This window comes from Serinus canaria, chromosome 10 (assembly GCF_022539315.1).
Source record: "Serinus canaria isolate serCan28SL12 chromosome 10, serCan2020, whole genome shotgun sequence".
NCBI classification, from domain to species: Eukaryota; Metazoa; Chordata; class Aves; order Passeriformes; family Fringillidae; genus Serinus; species Serinus canaria.
The window spans coordinates 11,198,461-11,222,390 of record NC_066324.1 but is presented as its reverse complement, the minus strand read 5'-3'; the positions used below and the strand labels follow the sequence as shown (position 1 = coordinate 11,222,390).

General features: G+C 41.6%; 1 protein-coding gene across 7 annotated transcripts in view; it reads left to right on the top strand.

Annotated features, from left to right (window-relative positions):
* SEMA6D (semaphorin 6D) overlaps positions 1-23,930 on the top strand; it is a 167,109-nt gene that overhangs the window by 112,054 nt on the left and 31,125 nt on the right. The window contains exon 1 of one of the 7 annotated variants that reach the window (XM_030228293.2): positions 23,756-23,814. The exons of the other annotated variants lie outside the window; for them this stretch is intronic. The gene's annotated coding sequence lies outside the window, so the exon portion shown is untranslated. Of the gene's footprint in view, positions 1-23,755; positions 23,815-23,930 lie in introns of those variants that run through there. 7 annotated transcript variants of the gene reach the window in all.

Here is a 23,930-nt window from a genome sequence, read left to right as displayed (position 1 = left end):
GAATCTCTCCACTGCACTTCTGCCACTATCGTTATTATTTGTCTTTCTAATTCCCATCATAAAAAATGCAAGCAAAAGGGCCTCTATTTTCTGCATTCTGTGTACAGAACTATGTACCCTCTGCCCTTTCCCTAGTCCAGGTAAGATTGTTATCTTAGATAGGATTGTTTAATCAGTGATTGAAATGTAAACAAATCCCATTTTCCCTTTGTGCTGGTAATGGTTCTAGTGCATCTTTGTAGCCTGCCTGGGCTTTAGAAGATAGTGAATAGTTTCTGTGCAGAGGGTGAAGTCTTGCACTTTGTGCATGTACCATTAGCCATTTGAGGGTATTTTATAAGGCATCCAGGAGGCCTGAAGGAGAAAGCCCATCACATGAAGGGACTGTAACCAATCAGGTTTCATTTCTGGGTGTTTTGCAAACCTCCTCAGATTTCAGTTTTGTGGCAGTTCCAGAAGACTCATATTATCATTTTACTAAAAATAAAATAAAAAAGTAATACAAGAACGCATACAGTTCTATGATTTTATATTCTCTCCATACATTCTCAAATAACAAAAAGTTCAGTGTTCAGATGTAATCAAATGAAAGCATGCATTTACTAAGAATTCTCCAGTTGTCAGAAGTTTTGCTAAGGAAATAAACATTCAGGTGAGAAGGGCAAAGTGGACAACTGTGCTATTTAGATATCTGAATTGCTTATTGAGACCAGATTTGATCAGTGCTTATGAAATACAAACCATTGTCGCTCTACAGCTCTAACCTGATCATAGTGATTCCCAACCAATGCTCTAGAATAAAACATACCAATGGGCTGGCAGCTAAAATTAGTAATTTTGAGAGTTGCTTCACCCTGCAGATTGTTTCTGCAAGATTTTCAGATCTGTCTCCCTTGGAGGCAAGGTTGTGTCATGACTTTGGTTCTCCAGTTAAAAGCTATACAATATTAAAATAAAAGGACCCTAAGTGACCCATTCCCACTCTTGGAATGCACCATCACCCTAATCGCTTCTTTCCCTCCCAAAGTGGATGTAGCTCATATATTTCTAATGCTGAATATATTCAAAATTATGGCAGCAGTTTTCTAGGGCTTTTAGGAGTGCCTCTGCTCTGAAAGGAGTCAGATCACTTGCTTAAGTGGCAAAGTTTCAGCTGTTTTGGGACATGACACCGAGTCCTACAGAGAGGTGAATATGAACACAATCAAGCAAAGAATAGGTACCTCAGTGAGATACACCAGTGCCAAAGTTTCTGTCTGGCATCAGCAACATGTTTTGCTCCTCAGTATCTGGACTCCATGAATGAGTCTTAATTCATCTGGTGACTGAAAGAACTCTCTGATCAAATTTTGAAAACCACAAGCCAGTAACAGCTGTGTGGGTAGAGGAGAGGTCGGATGTGCATCAGTGTAAGACTTCCCGGGTGTTTTTATACTTCATAACAAAAGCAGCAAGTGTAGCAAACCACATCAAACTCATACTGTTGAACCAATTAAAAACATCAGCCAGTCATCTGTGCACTGAAGTCCATAAAGGTTAGTGAGATGAATTATTTCCTCCTTAAGGACCACCACGAAGTAGGGGAAGCTGGTCAATGCTCCTAAACAGGACACATAATATTTTCTGTACATCTGAGTTGGCATGGCAGCATGGAGTTGAAAGCAGAGGCAGGAAAAAAGGAGTAAAGAGTGTCAGTATTCATACTGTGGATTTATTTATATCTTTGCTAGGCCAGTGCACACCTTTCACTTGAAGGTGGTATTAACTGAGGGATGTATTCATCATCTCCTTTGTTTGACATAAGATATAAATCTAGTCTAAAGACTGCTTAAAGGAAATTATTTTTGAGGATTGTGTAAAAAAACATATTGGTTTGGTTTTCATCAAGGCTGCAGTTCTGGCCACAAATAGCTTAGCAGAGGACCCTTTAATTGGGCTGTAACTGGCAGCATGTTACTCTCCCCCCCTCAAAAGCTATGTCTTAGGCCACTCATTCCCAATTCTGCCACACACGTTTAGCTCATGATGGCTGCTCAAAGAGCAGATAAAACAGTTAGCATCACTGCATTTTTTGAGTCTAAACTTTGTGCTTACAGTTTTCCTTGAGAGAGTAATATTTTCTATGTAAAGTATAGTTTACAATGTATTGGAATTTAACTACAAAGATATACACCTTCATAAGTACAGGCTATTAAAACAATTTACTGGCATGTCAACAAGTACCGATATGTACATAAAACCAGAATAATTTGGTTTGTTTTAATGCACTGAGCCAATCCAGCAGTGTGCTGTCAAGTGCTATTGAGAGTCACTTTGCACTAACAGGATGACATGACTGGAATCACATTCACTGCACATCTTAGTTCTATTGAATGATGCAGAGCTGAAATGAATGACTGACACTTTGTGAATAAAAGAATAAAGCAATTGTGCCATTCACACTGCATTAAGGGTGAAAATTTACTTTCATTATATTGGGTGTTAAGATTCACTATGTTAGAGTTCATTAAAGTAAATGGGAGAATGGGACTCAGTGAATAATTAACAATAAGTCATTTATCAAGGAAATCTAATTTTTCCTTCTGTTTGTAGAAAATCCATAAATAAATCACAGCTGCTTAAGAAGTGTTTGCTATGCAAACTTTTTTTTTTTTTTTAAGATTTTTTTTCCCCAATTCTTAGCTGTTTGGATTGATTGTAATTTTTTTGTGAGGCTATAAGGTACTTGCTAGTCATATAGCATTGATCAGCTAGTTTGTCAGAAAGGTGCATGATTAGCTGTCTCCCTCCTACTCGGATGTATTTGTCTACTTCTCCAGAGCAAATACCAGCGTGTGCACATGCAAATGTAAATTTTTTCTTCATCACAATCTCAACAATGACACTTTGAAGGCTATTTGCCATGAATGCTGGTGCCAAAAAAGTGACATTTCTTGAATTTCTGCGAAATGTAAACAAAAAATCTGATGTATAAGTAAATCAATTTGACATAATGTCAATATTTGCAAAGTACTTCTACAATATTTCACTTTCTTTACAAAGTTGTATCTCTGCATATTCAAATTTGAAAGAAATTAGACATACAAAGAAGCCAAATAGTCAAAAATAGTTAATCTGACGTACAAAATAGGCATCAAATAGCAAACATCTGCATTACAGTGTGCGGTGCTTTGTTACAAAAGGCATATTTTGAATACAGAGACCGTGACAATATTTTTTGCCAAAGCTTTTTTGTGTTTATGGCTCCACTGAAGTCATTTTGCCATTAAGTGCAGTGAGATCAACATGTTACCCAAAACAATTGACCATTGTCCTTTCTAACAGCCCAGTGCATGTTGTTCTGCAGGCTTCCTCCTTCAAATGATAGGATCCCTCATGCCACAAATTTAACTTTCCTCTAGTAGTAAGTGCCAGTATCTGGTTGAGATCAGTGGATTAAAAGCTTTACAGGAGTGCTGAGAATTATTATCTTAGTTATCACTATTTTTCAGAAGTATTCCCCAGGACTGGAGACACTCTGGGCCTCAAGATTGCAGGGTCAGACAATGCTGAGTGCCTGACACTATAATAACAAGAGAATTCATTCAAATAGAAATGGTGGTTTTCTTCTACTAGTTCTAGTAGCTGTCAGGTAAAGGAAAGATGTCAGAGGATGTGTGTGGGAGGAGATCTATCTATAACCCAAAACCATCCATAAAGTCAATAAAATTAATTTCTCATTCATAGCTTATGGAGAAAAAGGTGCATTTACAGTAAATAATAGGTACTGAATCCCATTAGCAAAATAGCACATCTCTTACACTTAAGTATATATAAAGCCCTCTTTGAATCCCTTTTCAGAGCTCATGTTGCCAGCAGTTATGCCTGAAGTCTTTCATGTGACAAACTTGCCTGCACACCTGGCAGGCAGCAGGCTGTGCTCCCTGATGGGGGAGGATTGGGTTACGGGGGGGGCAGTGCCAGGAAAGTCTCAGGAGGGGTGGCTGAATTATTTTTTAAGAAGAAAAGCTTCAAATGGAAAGTGTAACCCAATGCTTTCTAAATGTGGAGACATGCCTAAAGAGCAGTGCTATTTAGTTTCTCTCTACTTTGGAGAAATTTAAATCCTCGGTAAATAAATCCTGCTCTTCAAGTACTGAACAAATGAAATTGCCTGATTAAAATTTAGAGAAGCTCCTGCTGCATGTTCCAAAAGCAGGAGGGATGACAAGAGAGTCAGACTTCCCAAAAGAGAGAAAAAACTCAGCCTCTAGCTCACAGAGCTAAATTCTGTCCTTGGGTCAACTCAGTGGAGCTGGATAGCCTGGGTGTAAGCTGAGAGCAGAGCCTCACCTTCCTGGAGGAAGATCACAGCCAAAGTGAAGGCACTCCTGTAGTAGAAACAGCTGCTTTCAGAATAAAAGTCTTCCTCAGTTTGAAGCCTGCAGGCATGACAAGCACAGGCTTAGCAAAAATAGACAGGGGGAGAAAGACTGGAAAACAGAAGATTATAGGAATTTCTTTAAAGCACCTAATGTACGTGGAAAAATTGTTTCATGTTCATGTGCAGTTGTGATCTCTAGGCACAGGTGTGAGCACAAACACATTCCCCCGCAGTGGAGGCTGCCAGCACGGGAGAGCAGCTAAAGCTGTTCGTGCTGCTGAAATGCCTTTCAGAAACACGTGCCTGGGATGTGCTCTCATAATATTTGTGCATGAGTATGATCAGGTCTGTGGCCAGAGAAGCAGTGGGGATGAGGTGGGGCTTATTCAGAGCTCATCTGCCCTCTTTCAACAAACAGTTTGGTTTTGAGTTTCTTTTTTTTCATAGAAAAATGTCAATCAAGCAAAAGCAATCCCCATCCAGTAGTTCAGTTGTGCCTGTTCACTCTGATGAGTGAATGCTCAAACTTGCTGGATTGTAGAATCCATCTCTCATTAAATTGAATAATATTTAATTATTCCTACAAATTGGAACAGCTCAAGAGTGATGGAAAAATCTCCTTAAAGTGACCAGTTCTTAGTAGTTAGAACAGGTTTGTGGGATGTTAAAGTTCATGGTTTGAGTCTTAGTTTCAACCCATCCTAAGCAGATCTGAGACCATGAGGGGAAAGATCCTAACCATGATCTTACTGGGTAATTCATCGTCAGGTCTTCTCTCTACTGTTCTAAAATTGAGAGAAGATGTAGTTCCTCCTCATATAGTAGAGAATAATTGGGAATCTCCCTCCCAAATTCCTGAAAGAAAACCTTTTATGCTCCCCTTGCTCTAGGTAGGAGCACAAGTACATATTTATATGAGGGACAAGGAGGTCCTTCAGGTGCAGGTGGTTTGGACAAACACAAGGTCCCATCTTGCAGAAACCACATTAACACATCTGTGAGGAGCTCAGCCTTGTGTGGAAAGCTCAGAAAACAGCTTTTATAGTATTTGTTTCATCTTTTAAGCCAAGTAGGACATTACCTTTTCACAGTAAGATCTTTTCACCCTTTCCATGTCCCATTCTACCTTCAGTAGCATTTTCTTAATTATTTTATCTGCTATCATCATTCAAGATGAGAGTAGTTGGGTATTAAAGCCAGGGAAGAAGATGCAGATGTATGTAACAGTGGTACAAGACACATGCAAACTAAACCTATTCTGCATCCTCTTATGGCCCTTAAAGAGTATTGAAGAAGGGCCAAGAGAGGTCCCACAAGATTGAGGGGCCTTCAGTGTATTGTTCATGTTTTTCCCACAGATAATTTGGAAGAAATACAATGTATTTTGCATGCCCCCAAAGTAAAATTACAACCAGCTGATAGAACTATCTCAGCAGCAATGAGAGTCAACTCAGAAAGGCAGGTTTTGTTGCCAAATAACACAGATTGTTTATAATGAATATAAACAATTACACTGCTGACCAGATTCCCAGTACACTTCCATCTACAGAATATACAAAATACTGCTCTGGCACTGGTCTTTTAAATATTTGCCGTATATTGAGCACTTTCAATGAACGAAATTCAGTGAAAATGACAAAGAGGGAATTCCACACCACACTATTCTCATTCCCAGCATTTTTCATTCCACATATTTATTTTTGCCTTTCATATTATAATCCTCCAAAACAAAATGCTTCTTTATACACCATGATCTGCCCCCTAATTCTTTGATCCCACATTGACTTTCCTTGTCTTCTCGTGTAACAGGTTTAACATTTGGCACAGACTAGAAGACAAGGGGAATTGTTGTGGTAACTCTTGCAGGTTTTTTTCCTACCTCTTTCTGTGTCACATCTTGGTGCAGATCTTGGCAACATGACCTATCTTTCCAGAGCAGAGACCAAATGTAAATTGGTGATAGTACAGAAAAAAGGCTTTCCACTGTAGCATCCATACAAGTGGACTGAGCATGGACACTGCCAAGCTTTTATCTGAAAGCAGAGACTTCAGAGGTCTCTAGTGCACTGTAAAACTTTTAACCCTCCTATGAGACAGTATTGAGGGAACTAAAATATTCCCAACAAACAAGAAGAATGTTGCAAAAGAAAACTCTTTCCAAAGGTCTAGTGATAGAAATACATTACATATGATGTTAACACAGGTAATTTGCAGGAAAGTTCCATAAATCATAATTTCAATGGGTCATGAACTTCAAACTGTACATTCAGCTCAGCAATTTCATTAGTGCAGAATAACCTTATTTCCATACAAAGAGCAGTCATGGTGCTAATTCTAAAGTAACAAATTGTCCTTTTGTTTCAAAACTTATTAGTACTGTCAGTGACAGATACAGGGAAGAAAAGGGAACCAAAACAACTGAGAAAAGCTGGCCTTTTCAATGTTGTCCACAGAGGGGAAGTTGGAGAATGATGAAGACCACAGCACACTCATTGCAGTTTTCTGTTGGAAAGAAATGTGTTTTTCTGGCAGGAGATAAGTTGCTTTAGTTATTACTGGAGTCAAAAGCAAACTCTGTGTATACCAATTTGGAAAACAACTTCTAGCAACTGCTTACAGATCTCAGTACTTTAGTCCCACATCTTTGGGGTTTTTTTCCCTGTAGAAAGCCACTATTCTCCGCAATGTTTTTCTTGTAGGAAACAAGAATTACTGTTGCACATTGATGCAAGGGATAAAAAAAATGTGTTTTCCTCAAACTACTCCCACTAACTTTATCGTGAGTGTTAGGAAGACATCTGGATTGAAGCTGCATCTGTCTTTTCAGAAAGCTGTACCTGTGATGCTGCCCCATTGCCCATTCCCACCTGGCATCCCACTGGAGTCAGGCAGTCAGCAGCAGGCTTTGAATTTCTGACTCTCATCTCAGCTAAATGCACTCTTAATACTAAACTCACTCTAAATATTGAACTCACTCTAAATACTGAACTCACTCTAAATACTGAACTCACTCTAAATATTTTCAGTTTTGTTGAGTTCAGTTGTGAACTTACTAAAGCTCATGACACTGACATTGACTATCAAAAACAGGGCTGGATCTATGATGCTGTGATTAAAGTTTCAGGTAAAAATACAAAATCTCTTGAAAACAATGAACTGCCATACAATATTAAGTGCCAGCCAACCAGACAAGTTATTTGCTTGGCTTCCTATTAAACTGCAGGGCCTTGAGTACAGCAAATATGAGAAAAATAATGATAAAGTATGATACATTTCAGTCTGGCCTTGAAAATCTGCAGTTACTGCAGCTGTGGGTGCCTTAACTAACTGCATCCTGTTTATAAACAGCCAGCACAAAAATGTCACTTTTCTGATTTGAAGCCATTTGCTGTAGCCAAATATGCATTTCATGATAACAAAAGTGTCTTAGCCAGTTAGAACTCATTTCTCTCCCCTCAAATAAACAGCAGCCAGCTCGCCCATTGGTGGTTGTGGCTCAGTCTGTGTGTGCTGCTCCTGCTCTGAATATGCAGATCTCCCCGCTCTCATTAGTTCCTGAAGTGCCTCTGCTCACCCTTCCTGCTGTAGCTGGTGTTTCTGAGCTGTTTGGATGAAAATACCACAGCTAAAGAAAAAGATAACTTTAAAATGTATATAAAAGCACAAAAACATACTGTCACAAATCAAACTGACTGTTGAATAATACTGAGAAATACTGAGAAAGAGTGGTAGGAAAACAGCTCTTGCAGATAGAAGGACCTTATCTGTAAGGACTGGATCAGGCAGGATCTTTGTCCCATGCCAGTAAACCTGGTGGGTGTGTGTGTGCAGGGCTAGGTCTGAGTATGGCACATCTCAGAAATGAAGTTTATTCAATGTATATGCTCTTGCTCTCAGTATAATAGTCTGCCTTCTCAGCACTGGCTGGTGCTATGCTTTCAATGTTGTTCTAGTTTATTTTTTAATAAAAGACAGTTTAGCAGGCTGCGTCGTGTTCCAAAACTTAAATTCCAAAAAATATGGTTTTGTTATTAAGAAAACCCTGAATCAGCAACCCCTCGTAGGCTTATACACAAGCTGCATGAGCAGGTTTGTGAAGGGTGTGTACATGCTGATCTTGCAGAGATTTACATCTGAAGGTAACCCATCTCTCTCTCTCTCTCTCTCTCTCTCTCTCCCCCTTGCCCAGCATTCTCAGAAAAGTGGTTGTGAACCCACAATATCAGTTAACAAACCCTTACTTTGGATAAGGCAGCACTGCTTCACTTTTCCCAGCTACCCATTGAGTGTCAGAAATTTCCTTATTTTTATTCAACAGAATGGTCTCCAAGACCATCCCTGTTTTTCTGCTAGGCTGTTATGGCTTTGAAACTACATGGGGTTTAAATAGTTTAGCAGGTGGTTAAGCTGCCTGCCTGATTTTGCCCAGAGAGCATAGGGAAGAGGCACGTGCTGTGTTCTGCCAGCAGTTATGGGGAGCAATTACTTGGCAGAGGGGCAGTAAAAAGCAGCTGGGCCTGGAAATGAGCATCAGCACGTAGGAGGGAATGTGTGTGCTCAGCCTGAGCACCTGGGCCTGCCCTGGTGCTGGCAGACTCCTCTGCCCCAGCAGAACCTCAGTGCTGCCCAGCACACTTTGGGAAGTCTTCTGGCTCATGACAGGACTGGAAGCTCTGGTCTCAGTCAGGAAAACTGCTCACTCTGTGTCAGTGGTCCCTGAGTGCATGTTCAAGGCTTAGCCACCTGAATGGAAGGGAACATCCAGGGAATTTAGCAAAGCCACAGGACATCACCCCGAAGCAGCTACCAAAGGCTCACACACCCTGCTCCAGCCCTTGGTGGGACCCAGTGTCTGACAAGCAGGTGGTAACAAACAGCTTGAGGAAAGCTGCATCTGCTTTGTTAAGTGAGCATGTGTCTGAGCCCTGAATCCATCTTTCAATCAAGTCTTTAATAGGCAAATGTAATCCTGAAAATTATATTTCTGAATAGGACCCAGTAAGGAATAGATGGACATTTAGGTATGGTTTAGAGTGAAATCAAACCAAAATATTCCAAGTGCTGTTAACAGGTCCCATGGTGCTGAAAGCAATCACAGTTACATCAATCAATTATGAAGTTTCAAACTGGCCAATCTCCTTGGCTAGTTTAACTTGCAAGGTTGAGTCTATCCTGAACAAAGAAAATCAACAGTAATGCAAAGAAAAATCTTGGGGAATCATGTATCCAGTGTTTACATTTCCATCCCTTGCACTGGGCTGTGATAAGGGAGAGACTAGAAAAATACAGATTGTAAAATACAATCTTATCTTGCTACTCCCCTTTTAAGATTGATGAGTTATAAAAGCAATTATCCAGAAATGTTTTTTAAAACTTGTCAAATACATTATTTGACAAATATATTAATAAATCATGTATCTAGTAACAAACTGCATGAGCTCTGAAAACTACCTCATCATTTTAAAACAACTTGAAAATCTCATTTCATCCATTGATGAATCACCTGCCCACATTAGCAATAAACTGTCACAAGCAGGACAGAGACATTTTTATCTTTCAAATCATATTAAGTGCATTTCAGGACACTTTGCTAAATTTAAGCAAAGGCAAAAAAAGACACGTGTATGTGTTTTGAGATAGTGGAGGCACACACATAGATTTGGGGCAATTTTCTACACCTGTGCAAACTGCCACTCTGGTTTCTCTGCAGGGACTCTCATCTGCACAGGCAGTGGTGGAGGTCCTCAGCTGAATCTCTCTCAAATGATCCCCAGCCCACCTGCAGCTTCTGTACTGGGAAAAAAACTCAGTCCATTAGACACCCAGAAAAAGAAGTTACTATAGGTCAAACTTTACATTCTTATCAGCAACTTCAGTCTCAAGCAGTCAGGTAGCTCCATGCAGACAGCTCATGCAAAGAATCTGTGTCACCTCCAGTATAAACCAATGGATGTCCTTTAGGGAAGAGCCCTTCCTCCTCCCATCCAGGTGGCACACCTTGAGGCTGAAGTTCATTGCCCTCTCACTCCCCTTCCTCCCTCTGGCTGAGGTCATGTCAACAGCTGAATTTGATAAAAATGGGAAATTTAAAATCCATATTTATTTAACTGTTTGTGTAATTGCAAAGGTTTTTGTCCTGCACATTTAACTGGCAGTGGCTTTTAGACCTGGTGGATGCTTCATCTGGCAACTCTTTTTTGCCTCATACACTGCTCAGGATGCATTGTCCCTAAATTGGGTTGAAATAAAATGAGCAGAACAAATCTAATTCTCCAAGGTTATGGACTCCTAGCTGTGTACTGGACTGTAGTACCAGGCTGCTTTGCACTGCCAGGGGATGCACATTGTGTGCTTGGTTTGCTGCCTGTGCAGCGTGTACTGAGCTCCTGCTGGCTTCTCAGGGACTTCCCAAGCTGTGGCCAAACCCAGCTCACCAGGTACCTCTCCAAAAGAAAAGATCAATTCTCAGTTCCTTGCAATCTAAAATACAGCCATTCATGGTACATCTCCAAATCGTGGTCAGCTCATGCTGCTCCTGTTTTCCACTCTGAGTAAGCTCATCATACTCTTGTGCTTTTTTTCTGCCATGTACTCACTGACATTTGCAGATGAGATGGCTGCAAGTATGATGTCTTGGTGAGGGAGCAACAGTTCAGAGGGCCACAGTGGTTATCACAAAAGTTTCATCTGGAAAAGATTTGGACTAGTAAGAAGGGAAAGAGAAAAAGAAGAAAAAAAAAGTCCTCTTTATTCAAAACTAAATATCCAAAATCATGGCTTTTGGTGAAGAGATGAGTGGGAACCCACTTCTTAGTTTCTCAGAAGTTTCTGCAAAAAATAGGTGTTGCCTGCTGGATTATTTTCTCCATTTCACAGTCAGAATGTCAGGTCTTAGCTGAAAAAGGAACACAAATCTTGAAGTCAAGGTACACATTCTCTTGCTTTTTCCTGAGCATTGTTCCAGCTCCTCTCTAGTCGTTCACAAGAAGCCATACCATATATTAATAGATAACTTGGCCTTGGAATTTATTTTGCAGGTTGTGTTATTGTCTCATAAACACAGAGATTCTTTTAATTGTCATCAAAATACATCACCATAAAATTAGTGAAGCAATAGAAGAAAAAACCTACAGTACTTCTACACCAAATTCTACTTTAAGTATTGTGCTCCTCTTCTGTGAAACTCAGTGTTCTTGCAGGGATGTAACAGCTTTTCCATATCCTTTCACTGATGTAGGTAGTCCAAAAGAAGCAATCACACCTTTAGCAAAAGTTGATTTAATTTCCATGGGACCGTGGGCTCCAATCTGCTAGGACCATCTTAACTCTTTTTAGTGCAGCCAGCACTAAGTGCTGTTCTTTGCTACTTTTCACCTTAGACAGGCATTTCTGGCTGAGTAAAGTGGCTGTAATTTATATCTGAGCAAAGCAGGTCTCTTGATTTGGAGCACTTTCCATGGGTGTAAATGACAAGCCCAAGGCGGCAGCAAATCCAGCCCAGGAGATACAGTTAGTCCTTTCCAGGGAGCTGGGGAAATGAAACCTTGATTATTGTGATCTGTGCTGGGTAGATGTTGCAGGCTGTGTGACACTTTGCAGAAGAGGAGAAGTTTGGTTTTGCTGAGCCATTCAGGGCCTCATTTCCCACACCTGGTGTGTGACAGAGGACACCAGGCAGGGATCCCTGTGCTGCCCCAGGTGGGAGCCTTTCCACAAGACTTCCCACCTCACTTTGGGAAGGGCTTTGGGAACCTCCCAGATGTGCACAGATGATGTTAGGATACAATCACTGTGGTTCTCGGTAAATAAACTCCTGGGAAATGGCAGTACCCAATTAGATGGCAGTAAAGATTTTGTTGTTTCAGTTTTATGCGTGTTTTAAGACAAAATCTGTGATGAACTGCATAGTGTATGCTCGCACCAAAATAAAGAGGATAGCACGGCATATAAATAAGTTTAGCATTAGACTGGTATCTTTTTTCAAATTATGACTCACTAACAGAATTTTACAGCAATTTGATTACAATTTTACTGCATGGAGGACTCTTTTGCATCTGTTTCACTGATATTCACCTTTTAAATTTTATTTAATTTGTATTGATTTTTCCTGCACTTTCATAAGCAGGCATCACACATCTGAGGACACACAAAAATGATTACTTAAGTGATGATTTTTAAAAAAATGAATGTACATTAGCACATGAATGATTAATTCCTTTTTGTGAGTACAAGCATCCAGGCTATGGCTGAGTAAAATATTGATGGTACAAAGGAAATGAGCTGTTTCTTAATTTAGTTTTGTTCTGGTAATGTGTAACTAATGTTGTTCCCTTCTAGCAGTATGCATTTAGTGACCCTTTTAAATTTTAATACCTAGTGATAGCTAAACTAATAGTTTGATGGGACATATAAGACGAGATTTTGAAAAGATGCAAATAGAGTTTACATGTTTTAATTTGAGACTCTGTAAGACATATAACACAAACAGGTACTACAGAAGAGCCTAGATAAAGTCTCCACACATAGGCTGGCATTTCACTAGAGAGAAGAGGCTTTTTTTGTACAAGACACATTGAAAGGTAGAGACTTCATTGTCATATCAGTCTCACGAGGCTGTGGCATATGAATCCCAGTTCATCGAGGCCTGATGCTCTTGTGAGGCACTTGAGAGTGTGGGGATTTCTGAGGCTGGAACAGAATGAGACTGCAGGACTGCTCTCTCCACCTGACACGTGGGCACCTGTTTACTCTAAATGCAGGGGGACTGGAGCACTGAGATTAACCTCTGCTGGACTCCTGCAGCTCCACTAAGACCTACCTACATTGTGATTTTTCACTGTTCCACAGTTGTTGTGGTCTTTCTGGAAATTTTTGCCTTGATTACAGCACCCTGAGTTGTTCTCCCACATATTTGCTACTAAATGCCATAGTGGGGAGAAATGCACTGAAAGCCAAGCACTGCTCACGTGGTCCTGCCCACACCTTCATTGCAGAGCATGGCAGGCCAGGCTCACCCATCCCAAACTTAAACCTGGTGCCAGTGGAACAGAGCAGGATGGGCTGCAAATCAAACAGAAACCTTTCAAATACTGCATAGATGTGTGTGAGCAGCAAGGTGTGTAAGGACACAGGTTAAGGTAGAGCACAGCTCCAGGCTTTGACATCCTCAGATGGGAATACAACCTTGTTACTCAAGGTTGATATCCAGACTGGATTGCTGGCACTGCCTACCCCCTGCCCATCTGCTGGAATGGCACTTTGCCCACAGCATGGTGACATGCCAGGTTTCATTTGAAGTAGGTGTCTTCTAACAATGGGTTTAGAAAGCAGCCTGTTGAAGACAGCAACTGACACTTCTTTCTTCAGCAGGCTATTTTTGGAGTGGGAACACTTGCTGGCAGCAAGTGCAAAGGGCCTAAATCAGTTTCTGCTAGTCAGCTGCAAAAAAAGAAAAATCTCATTTGCTACAGTAACAGAAGGTTTGGGCTAAAAAGTGAAGGGATTGCTTCCATTTGCTCTTGCTGGCCTCACATGGGAGTGTTTATTGTAGATACTTAATCCCACTTTATCAAGCTGCATGGCAATTTGCAGGTGAGAAGGGAAAAAGAGGAAGAGGAATAGTATTACTTTTGAGACAAGAAAGGGTGCTGCTTTGTTTAATTTTAAGCCATGATCCTTTGATATTTTCCACTGCTGCAATGGATATTATATGGTAATCCTGCCAGGACATTTTATATGTGAGGAAGAGTTTGAGGGTTGGCTCCCCAGGATGACATTTGAAAAGTACAGTTCATATTTTTTTTCTTTTGGCATCTGAGAGAACAGAGGGATCTTCACTCAGTCCCAACAAAAAAAATCAAGAGGCTTTCTGTCATCAGGTCTGTTTGAAAGGTTTTGAAGATCCTAGGGAAAACAGAGACTTAGTCACTGTCAAAAGTTCATGAAGGGGTGTAGATCAGAGAGCAAGTTAACACATGCAGCTCTCCTGAGTGCCATTCTGGATACAGAACGCCTGAAACGTGGGCAGGGTGTAAAACCACATGGCTTTAAGAGCAGCCCAGATGGCCAGCAACCCCAGGAACACATGCACAACAGCTATCCTGATCCTTCTAGGAAGGATTTTGAATCTAAATTGTCAGCCTGACATCAGTGCCATGACATTACTGATGGGCAGGACTGATAGATGATTCACCTTGCAGAGAGCTCCTCACTTGGGTCTGTAGTAAGAAGTCATATGGCCTCTTCTGACATGTCCAAAGCTCATCTGAGCTGGAGTCCTGGCAGTGTGATGTGATGGGAGTCCAAGGCTGGCCATGGCCCTGATCTGCTTTCCAAATCCCCAGTCAGCTGGCTGAGCAGTGGACAGTCTGCTTTCTCCCCCTTTACTGTCTCCCCCCACTCTCCACTCCCTTCCTGCCCTGGCAGTGCCTGGCCTGGGGCAGAGCAGGGACTGGCCAGGTGGCAGGGAGCCTGCTAAGCCTGTGCCTCATGCAGCTGGTCTCCACATATGGAGAGTGTTTCTGCATGGTCTGGCTACACCTCAGGGGGAGACCTTTCCATCCCTCTCTGGTTTGGTGCAGAGCTCCTGGCCTGGTGCACATACGTGGGTAATAATGGCAGGGAGAGAAATTACCAGCTAGGCATTCTCTGCCAGCATGCAAAGTACATATGCACAAAAAATAAATAACCACTGACATTCTTCTGAATGTGGGAAGCTGTTCAGGCAGCATCTGAAGCACTCAGATAAAATATCCAAGTCTTAAACAGCTTTTGATAAGAAAGCTGAGAATAACCTGTAGTTATCTTTGGCCATTGGACAGTAGAGACTTTCTCATAAAATTATTTATTTGCTGTAAAATGGCTGCTAAAATCCTGGCAACTAATTAAAAAAAAAAGTCAAATCTATAAAAGGAGCTGGAAAACTTTGACTGGAACTACAAATACTGTTTCTTCCATTGCTTCCCAAGTAGTGAACCACTTTTCATGCCCTCCTCTTCCCCACAAAGGCACAGAAGAGAGGAGATCTGTAGCTAACAGCGACAGCAGCTACGACTGCATCACTCCAAGCAGCAGAGAGAACAGAGTGCCTGCAGCAGTCTCTGTGATTTGCCAAGAATGGAGATGTCACAGCTTACTCTTTTTTCCAGCTATGTCAGATAATAGTGTTGGCATTCCTACCTGAGCCTGTTTTTCCAAGTCAAGCACCATCCAGAGTATTTAGTTATAACTTGATTATTACTGGCTGTTGCTTCGTTGTATGTTTTTGCAATGTTAATTCTTCCAGGATGTGATGCAAATAGGAGATTTTGTAGGATAGAATAGGTGCCATGGCTAATTTATACTGCCTTGGATTCAAAGTGCTTTCTACACTTTTGACCCCACGCACCCCCCTCTCCTAGACCAAGCCTCCTCCCTTGACAGCTCCTTTGCATGACTGTTTCCTGCATGAGTTGTCACAGACAATGGTATTTCCCCAGACTCTGTGGAGCTTGCATCACTCGAGATTAGTGGGCTGACATGCACAGTCATACAAGCAGCTGGCATACTGTGATCAGTAAGACAATGTGGGGCTGAAATGGGCCACCTATCTCATTGTCACCTGCTGTCACCTCAAAGGTGAAAATGTGTCATCTTGCATTCTCCGAAGGAAAGCAGTAGGATATGTCCCTGGATCAGTGACTTCTAGACACCATGCACATTTCAAATGTTGATGGGGGCAAGGAGCAACAGTAACTCCAAAGGATCAAACAATTTGCATTCACTTCTGCCTCTTACTATAGAGACTAGTAGAACAGAGAACATATAGAGAGAATATATCATATACAGAGAAGAGTAACTGTGTGTGCTCACCTTCCATAAGAGGAAATTTTTCTTCTGCACAAACATGCAAAGCACAGAACAGGAGAAAGGAGAGGTTTCATGGGTGGCTCTGTTACAGCTACTCAACAGAAAGGATTTTCCAGCCCACAGCCAGCACACAAGAAGGAATACTAAGGCACATCAAAGCTAGGAGTCATTTTTTTTCAAACAAACAGTAATGTTAGACAAGGCTGTAAGTGTTGAAAGACTAATTAAAGGTAATCACCTATGTCTCAAGAACAAAATATCCTAGGCTGAAGTCAGATACTGAGATGTCAAGGCGCACACACTAAGCAGAAACTCAAGGTAATATGCCAAAGGCAGCAGCTCCTGCTATTACTGATTGTGTGTGGGCCATGGACTTTACTGTGTGTCACAGAGGTAAAAGTAAAGAGTTTGATCATCTTTCTTCTAACCTAGGATAAGAGTCTGCCCTCTTGCTGGATAGGAATGCCATGTGGTAAGGCTTTATTTCAGAATTCATTCAGATACAAATTTGCAAGCAGTTTGTTTACCTTTCTATTCTTAGTAATTACTGGTATTAACTATTCTCTAAGCACCCTCCCTACCTCATCCAAGGATAATGTCTGTCTGATCCTTTACAACTGTTTCACTGTCACCCAAATGAGGCAGGGTTTTGGCTCCTGAGTCAGTGTTAGGCTGGACAGCTGCTGAGCTGTGACAGCCCAAGGAGCTACCTCAGTCTTGCCCAAGGGGGATTCAGACTGTACTAAATTACATTCTTAGAGACTTATTTAAGGCCTTAATCCATGGAGTTATATTTGGTGGGCAGTGAAGGAGCAAGGTTTATGTGTGTCTGTGTGTGTCTGTCTGCACATGAACACATGTCCAATTACTTGTTTTCTGTAATACTAAAATCTCCATGACTGTAAAATGTCATGAGCTGCTACCTGTGGACTCACCTTTGTGTAGGATCTGATTGTTTGTGTACGAAGTCAAGCCAGTTCATGTTGGATTTTATGGACTCTGGAATGAGTAACACGATACAGATCTATAGATAAACTAATCTGCTGGTATTTATAACCAGTGAGCAATTGCTTCATCCCTTTGCAAGTTTTGAGATGTGACGGTTACAGTAGAAAGTAGCTTTACTGTAGCTCTGAGCTGTTTGAGAACGTGTATGATTGGCTACATTTCTATGGAAATATTTGATTTACCTTAAAGAAAACATCAATCATGTCTTTGGTCATTCTTACTGATAGGGAGTAATTCTCCTTCTTCTTGGTCAAGTCATAAAACACTTAGAATTCTGAGCCCAGTGAAGTAAATAGACAGATAAAATCATCTGCTCTCATCCTACATTATCTTGTAATTTACACATTAAAAAAAACCAGTGAAATAATGGAATGTTTTCAGGCCTGTTCCTGTTCTGAAGGTCAATGGGTCTCCACAGGACAACAGGGACTCATTACACAGAATCAATTACAGGATTAGGTAATCCCCTAAAATGGGACTGAAGAGTGATTTCGTGTAACAGAAGTTGCTATACATAATATATAAATAGATAACATTAAGTGTCTTGTCATCTTGTGATTATATGCCATGAACACAGATTTGTTACTAATACATCTTTTCATCTGTCTATGCCTGGAAAAGGCAGCACATTTTACTACTAGTGAGGAAAAGTGTAGGTAAACACTGTGATGGTGAATCTGTACTGAGTAGCAGTATGACAAATGAAATTTTGGAAATTAAAATTGTAGGCTGTGAGGAAGATCACCTATTAATCTTGGAAGTGTGCCATTAAATCTAATTACAGTATTTTGATGATATTACCTTAGATGTTTTGAATTAATTCCCCATCAAAAGATGGGTGCTGTAATACACCAAACTGAAAAGCTAATAATTGTACAGAAAACGGAGTTTGTTTTGCTTTCAATCATTCCTGCAGACATTTAAATGCTGAGGGGAGTGAGCAATACCACAGCTTTATACCTGGACCCAAAAGGCACCATGGCAGTGCCTTCAGCTTGGCTTTGGTGTTGGCAGCTCTCTGCCCTGTACAGCTGCCCCTCACTGGGATTATTTTACAAGATGAATCTTTTGCAAGGACCAGGAATTAATCATGTTTTACTATTGCAGTGATCCTTGCAAGAACCACTGGCCTGAAAGAGTTGGTTTTTCAAAGTTAAGCCTGATGGGGAGCTTACAGGCAGGAAAGACCAGTTTTACAGGACTGTGCCCAGTTATGTTTATTGCTTGAATCCCTTTTATTGGCTTTGACATACAGTCATCCAGATTTCACTCCAAGCACATTTCATCCAGATTTCATTCTAGGCACATTTCAAGAATGTAAAATACAAGTTGTAAAATACACAGGACAACACATTGCAAACATTGTGTCTATGTCTCTTCTGTCTTTGCTGACATGGGGTTCTCTCCACAGCCTCAGCAGAGGAGGAGTTTCTGGCTTTCCACTGCCTCAGGTTCATCTGCACAGGATCCTGCAGGATCCCTGCTGGCTGACCATGCAGTATACTGACAGAGCTTTAAAAAAATTATTTGTTTTCCAATTATTTTATTCATTACTGGCACATCTCCCCTGCCTCCCCAGAATACAGATGGGGGAATTGGAGAGCCAGCACAGGCCGGACCTTTGCCTGAGAGCAGCTATTAGATTTATCACTTAAATATTCAATATAGAGGTAGTTCTATGGGCTTCTCCAGGCACACTGATGTCAGATGATGGTGGGTGGTCATGAATAACAGTGTGAGCCCATTTCTTCCACCAGCCAGGAAGCTAAATCACAGGAATGAAAGCAAATGAACATGCTGGTCCTTTACAGAGACAGGATAAAGTTGCCAAGTTGGGGTGCACAGCCTGGCATCAGTGTTGGCAAAAAAATTATCACTACACCTTCAAGTGACAGGCATACAGCCTGAGATTTCTGCACATCCCTCTAAATGAGGAGGAAGATTAGAAAAATATTAAAAAGGGAACAATGATGTTGCTAATGGTTGGACTCAGTGATCTTAAAGGTCTTTTCTAACCTAAATGATTCTAGGTTTAAGTGAATTCTTGACAGTCAGAAATACTTTCATCATGACTCTCAATACAGCACCCAAGAAGATGCTGTAAAAAAGTGTTGGAATTGTTTTCTCCCCTCCCTATATTTTACAAAATGGTAATTGCTTAAAAGCACCTCCTATAATTTTCTGACAGCTGTCAAGGGTGAAAAGAGGGGTCTCCCATCATTTGGAAAATATGAGAAAATTATCTTCTCTCTTATAAAGAACTACCCTAATGTGATACCTTGGATACTATTTACAGGGATAAATTTATTACATCTTTTCTTAAACTTACCCCTCTTTAAATAAAACTTGACTTATGTACAATTATTTGTCTGTATCAACACAGCACAGGCTTGTTATATTAGCAATTTGCTATTTTTAGCCACTTGGTGTAAATCATGAGCAACAATGTTCTGAAATGTCTCACTTCTGACTTGCATTGATACTGCTACAAGCTCAGGACTCAAAGAAGGAAAATGGTTGGCTCAGCTTTATTGCTTTGCCAGCCAAACACTGCTATTTTCACCAATATCCCTCCTGGCAACAAGGTTTAGGGTGATTGAACAGGGATATGATTTAAATGCACTCGAGGCAGATTAAGGACCCATCTTCTCAGGATCTAAACCATGGGGAATGAGTGGCTAAAGAAGGGCAACACCTACAGAAAGGGTTCATGGAAATGGGGTGCTAAAGCCAGGAATGGTCAGCACCCCTCTAACAGAGCAATAGGAAGCATGGAATTCTGCATTGTGCAGGCTGACACCATAATGAGTTATCAGTTTCAGCTTATGTGGCTTTAACCCAGTTCTGGTCCTGAGCTGTGAGGTGTTACAGGTTGATCTTCCTATTTTCTACATTTATGTCCTTAAAAGTCCAAAGGAGAGAATTCTCCACCAATCTATAGAGATAAAAAGCCTGTTTTTCTTGGAAATTGTCCTGCATTTATTCACGTATTATACATGCCTGCCCTGCCCTGTGCAATGGCTCCCAGGATATTGGGAAGACGAGAAGACACATAAAACCAGAGCTGCATGAAAATAACTTTTCTAGGCTGTTAATATGAACAACTATTATCAGGCAGACAAATGTTTACCCTTTCTATGGGAGCATTACTCATTGAATAGCACCTTAAATTGTCCAACTAATTTTATTCACTCATAATAAATAAATTCTATTCTCTTTTACTATCAAACTTAATTACAGTAAAGGTAAGTCATAACATCGCACTTTGCAATTTAGATTTAAGGATAGTGAATATAAAAACTGCATCTCTACTTCATCAGGAATTATGTATCAATCCATATTAAATTACCTACCAGTTCCTCTATGCAATGCCTTGCAGTAGGCAGATGTCTGCAAGCACGGGCAAAAAGAAGGGAGGAAGAAAATATTTAGCTAAAACAAAATGACTCTTAGGGTATAACATCATCACTTCTTGGCATTGCTGTGATTTGACCATCCCCCTGTAAATGACATTTGCTGTTTTTACTGGAAATGACACAGTTTAAATGAATATGTCCTCAAAACATAAGTTTGATATTTCATCCAGAAACCATTGTGTCCCTGTGTTTGCATGCTGAATCACTGATGGAGCTCTGGCTCAGCCAGGGGTAAATAGTCAATTCCATTTCCCTCAGTACTTGGTATTTCCTAGGGATGTGCCATTTGAGCTAACTTTTCCTGAGCTACCATGATCTGAAGGTGGTTTCCCAAACTTGCAAACTGCCCTGCACTCTGCACTGGCACGTCCTCACCAAATCACCATGTGGCTGAAGTGGTGAGGTCAATCAACACACCTACTTGCTGAAATCAGTTCAGCTTTGGTTATAAACCCAGCAGAGGCATTCAAACAGAATGAAATATCTGATTTAAAACCAGTTTAATATTTCCCATATTTTAATGAATAAAAAAATCAGTATGTTGTTCTAACAGAGAGTGCTTCTATTACCAGTATGTAAATTTTTAACACTTGCTTATATTTTCAAATTCATGAACAAGTGTTGCTCAAGTCTGTAAAGCACTTAGAGGGTGAAAAGTCCTTTGGACAGTAGGACTCACCTGTACACCCCACCCATGAGACCGGGTGGGTAAGTGCTCTGTTAGCACCTGGGACACAAGGACAGTCTCACTGAAGCCAAAGCTGGTCCCCGGGCATTCCAGGCTCTTGGGCTGACACTCAGTCCATTTTATTCTGCCTCTGTACTTTCAGATTCTGCTGATGTGTTTCTTTTGCAAATCAATCATTCTAGGGGTAATTAACATTTAAAAGCCAGGTTTCTTTTAATTCCATTAGTATATTTGTGACAAGAAATGTGTTGGCAAAATCCAAAGGTTAAGAGTTACAATGAAGAACAAGTTTTAGGATAAATGAAAGTTAAGGCCTAAAATAGCCTGACAATACCCCATTAATCTGCACACTATTGACACAATAGTGGTCTGTTGTGTCAATGAGGATTTAAGAAGCTTTGCAGCACATGTTACTGATAGTTTATCATATCAATAGGAGTCTGCATACATTTGTGTTTAAAAACCTGTGGCTGTGTAATTCCCTGACTGCACATATATTGTAAATGCACATACTTTAAATCCTTACATAAAGTGGTTTCTAGCCATGCAGCAAATTTTGAAATGATAATAAACTACCATATTTAAGTGTAGACACAAGGTATTAGTCTTGGCTGTACCAAAATCCTCTAAAATGCTGTTCTTCTAGCTGAAACCCTTTGCCCTACGGGAATGCGATCTGATTCTCAACATTGTGTCACCTGCCTAATTGAAGCAGAAGGAGATTTAAACCATTTAATCTTTCATCCTGATATATGGAAACCTTGAGTCAGCTTGTGGCTCAGAGTTATGGCAGGGAAGAAAGGTCCCTTCCCACAGGCTGCCCTTCTCAGAGCAGAGGGGAGCACACAGCCACAGCCCGAGCAGTGCCAGGGGCTGGGCATCTGACACCCCCTCAGCAGGGATAGTAGAACAACATCGAAGAGTAATTTCTACATGGCAGTCACAAAAGGGGTGTATTGAATGAAAATATGAGTAGCTCTTCCAGTACTGCAGTTTTCCTGGCTGGCAGTACCATCAGGAGTTTCAAAAGCCAAGGAACAAATCCCACATTTTTAATGCACTGGTGTGGGTATCCTGCACCTAGGCACCCATCCATACCCACCATAAATCCCCACCACAGTGGGTCTGCTCCGAGTGTCCCACTTCCAGTGCAAAGGCCACAGAGCTATTCTGTGAAACAAATCCTTCTTTTGGAAGCACTTTCAGCTTTGTTCTCCTGAGGTTGTGATTCAATTCTTAGCCAAGCAAGTAGTCTCTATCATGGCATTTTCATGCACTGTGCAAATTTTGATGCTTTTCAGATTAGGGCTGTTCATGAGAAAGAGAAAATAATGTCCTTACACCTTTAACCAGGCAGCAGCTCCTGGGGTGCCACATAGCTGTGCTGTGTTCACTGTGAGGAAGCCCATAATGATCTTGCCTTTAGCCTGTCACCACTAGGAAACATCAGAGAGAGACAGCCAAGGGGGACTGAGTTGCCAAAAACGTCCTATTCCCATGGCTGGGAGATTTTGTTGGCACCATCTCTAAAGAGAATTTACTATGGGCCAAATCCTGGCGCCCTTACTTAGATGAATCAGTTCTCAAGAGGCAACGCTCCCGCTGTGAGTGGTGCGTGCGTAAAAACCTGCCAGATCAGCCCAAAATGCTGCTTGGGAGTATCAGTCCTTGTCTTCTAGAGGGGTAGGAGTGCTGTGGGAAGCAACCAGCCCAAGGCTTTGCAGTGCTCAGCTAAGAGACGGGAATTTGGGAACTGCGCATGAATGAAGGATATATTCCCCAGCAATAATCTCTGAATTACTTTTACTTGGAATTTTTCTTATTTCCCATAAAAAACACAGTTTGGCGAGTAATCCTTTTTTTTTTTTTTTTTCCCTTGCAGGGGCATCCAAAATACTCCATGGTACTTTAAGCCTTAATTAATTTATCTTTCATGTGAAGAAAAATGAATTAGTGACAGCTATTTCCTGGACTTCATTTCTGGGATTAAACCCTTTGTTTCTGAGGGGATTTTGGACAGGCATTTAAAAAGATGTCATTTCAAGGACATCCCCCCCAGCACCACACGCAAAGTACTCGTCTGCAAAATCGAGTCTCATTAGCCCGCAAAATTGCATTACTCGCACTGACTTTTTCTTCCCAAACAGAAATGACAATTTCTGTCTTTAGAAGCGAAGGTGGCGTCGACGATGAACAAAACAAATTCTCGATGGCTTCGCGCCAGCTGTTTACCTCGGCGGCCTCGGGGAAGGAGGGGCGGGGGCAGGTTTGCCGAGGTGGGCAGGGAGGGGTAAAACTACGGGCGAAGTTTGCCGGAGCTCCGCGCAGCCGGCCGGTGTCGGTGTTGGTGTCGGGGCGGCGCCCGGCGCTGCCCGCGGCGGGGGAGGCGGAGGCGGGGGGGCAGCGGCCGGGGCGGTGCCGGTCCGCCCCCGCCCCGCCATGGCGCGACTGGCCGAGCTCCGCCGGCGGCCGCGGGCCGCGCTCCCGCTGCGGTGAGACCGAAAAGTTGTCCGCGGTAGTGGCGGGGCGCGGGCCGGGGGCCGCCGCGGTGCTGGCGGCCGGACGCGCGGCGAGGCACGGGCGAGAATAAATCCATTCGCGGGAGGTG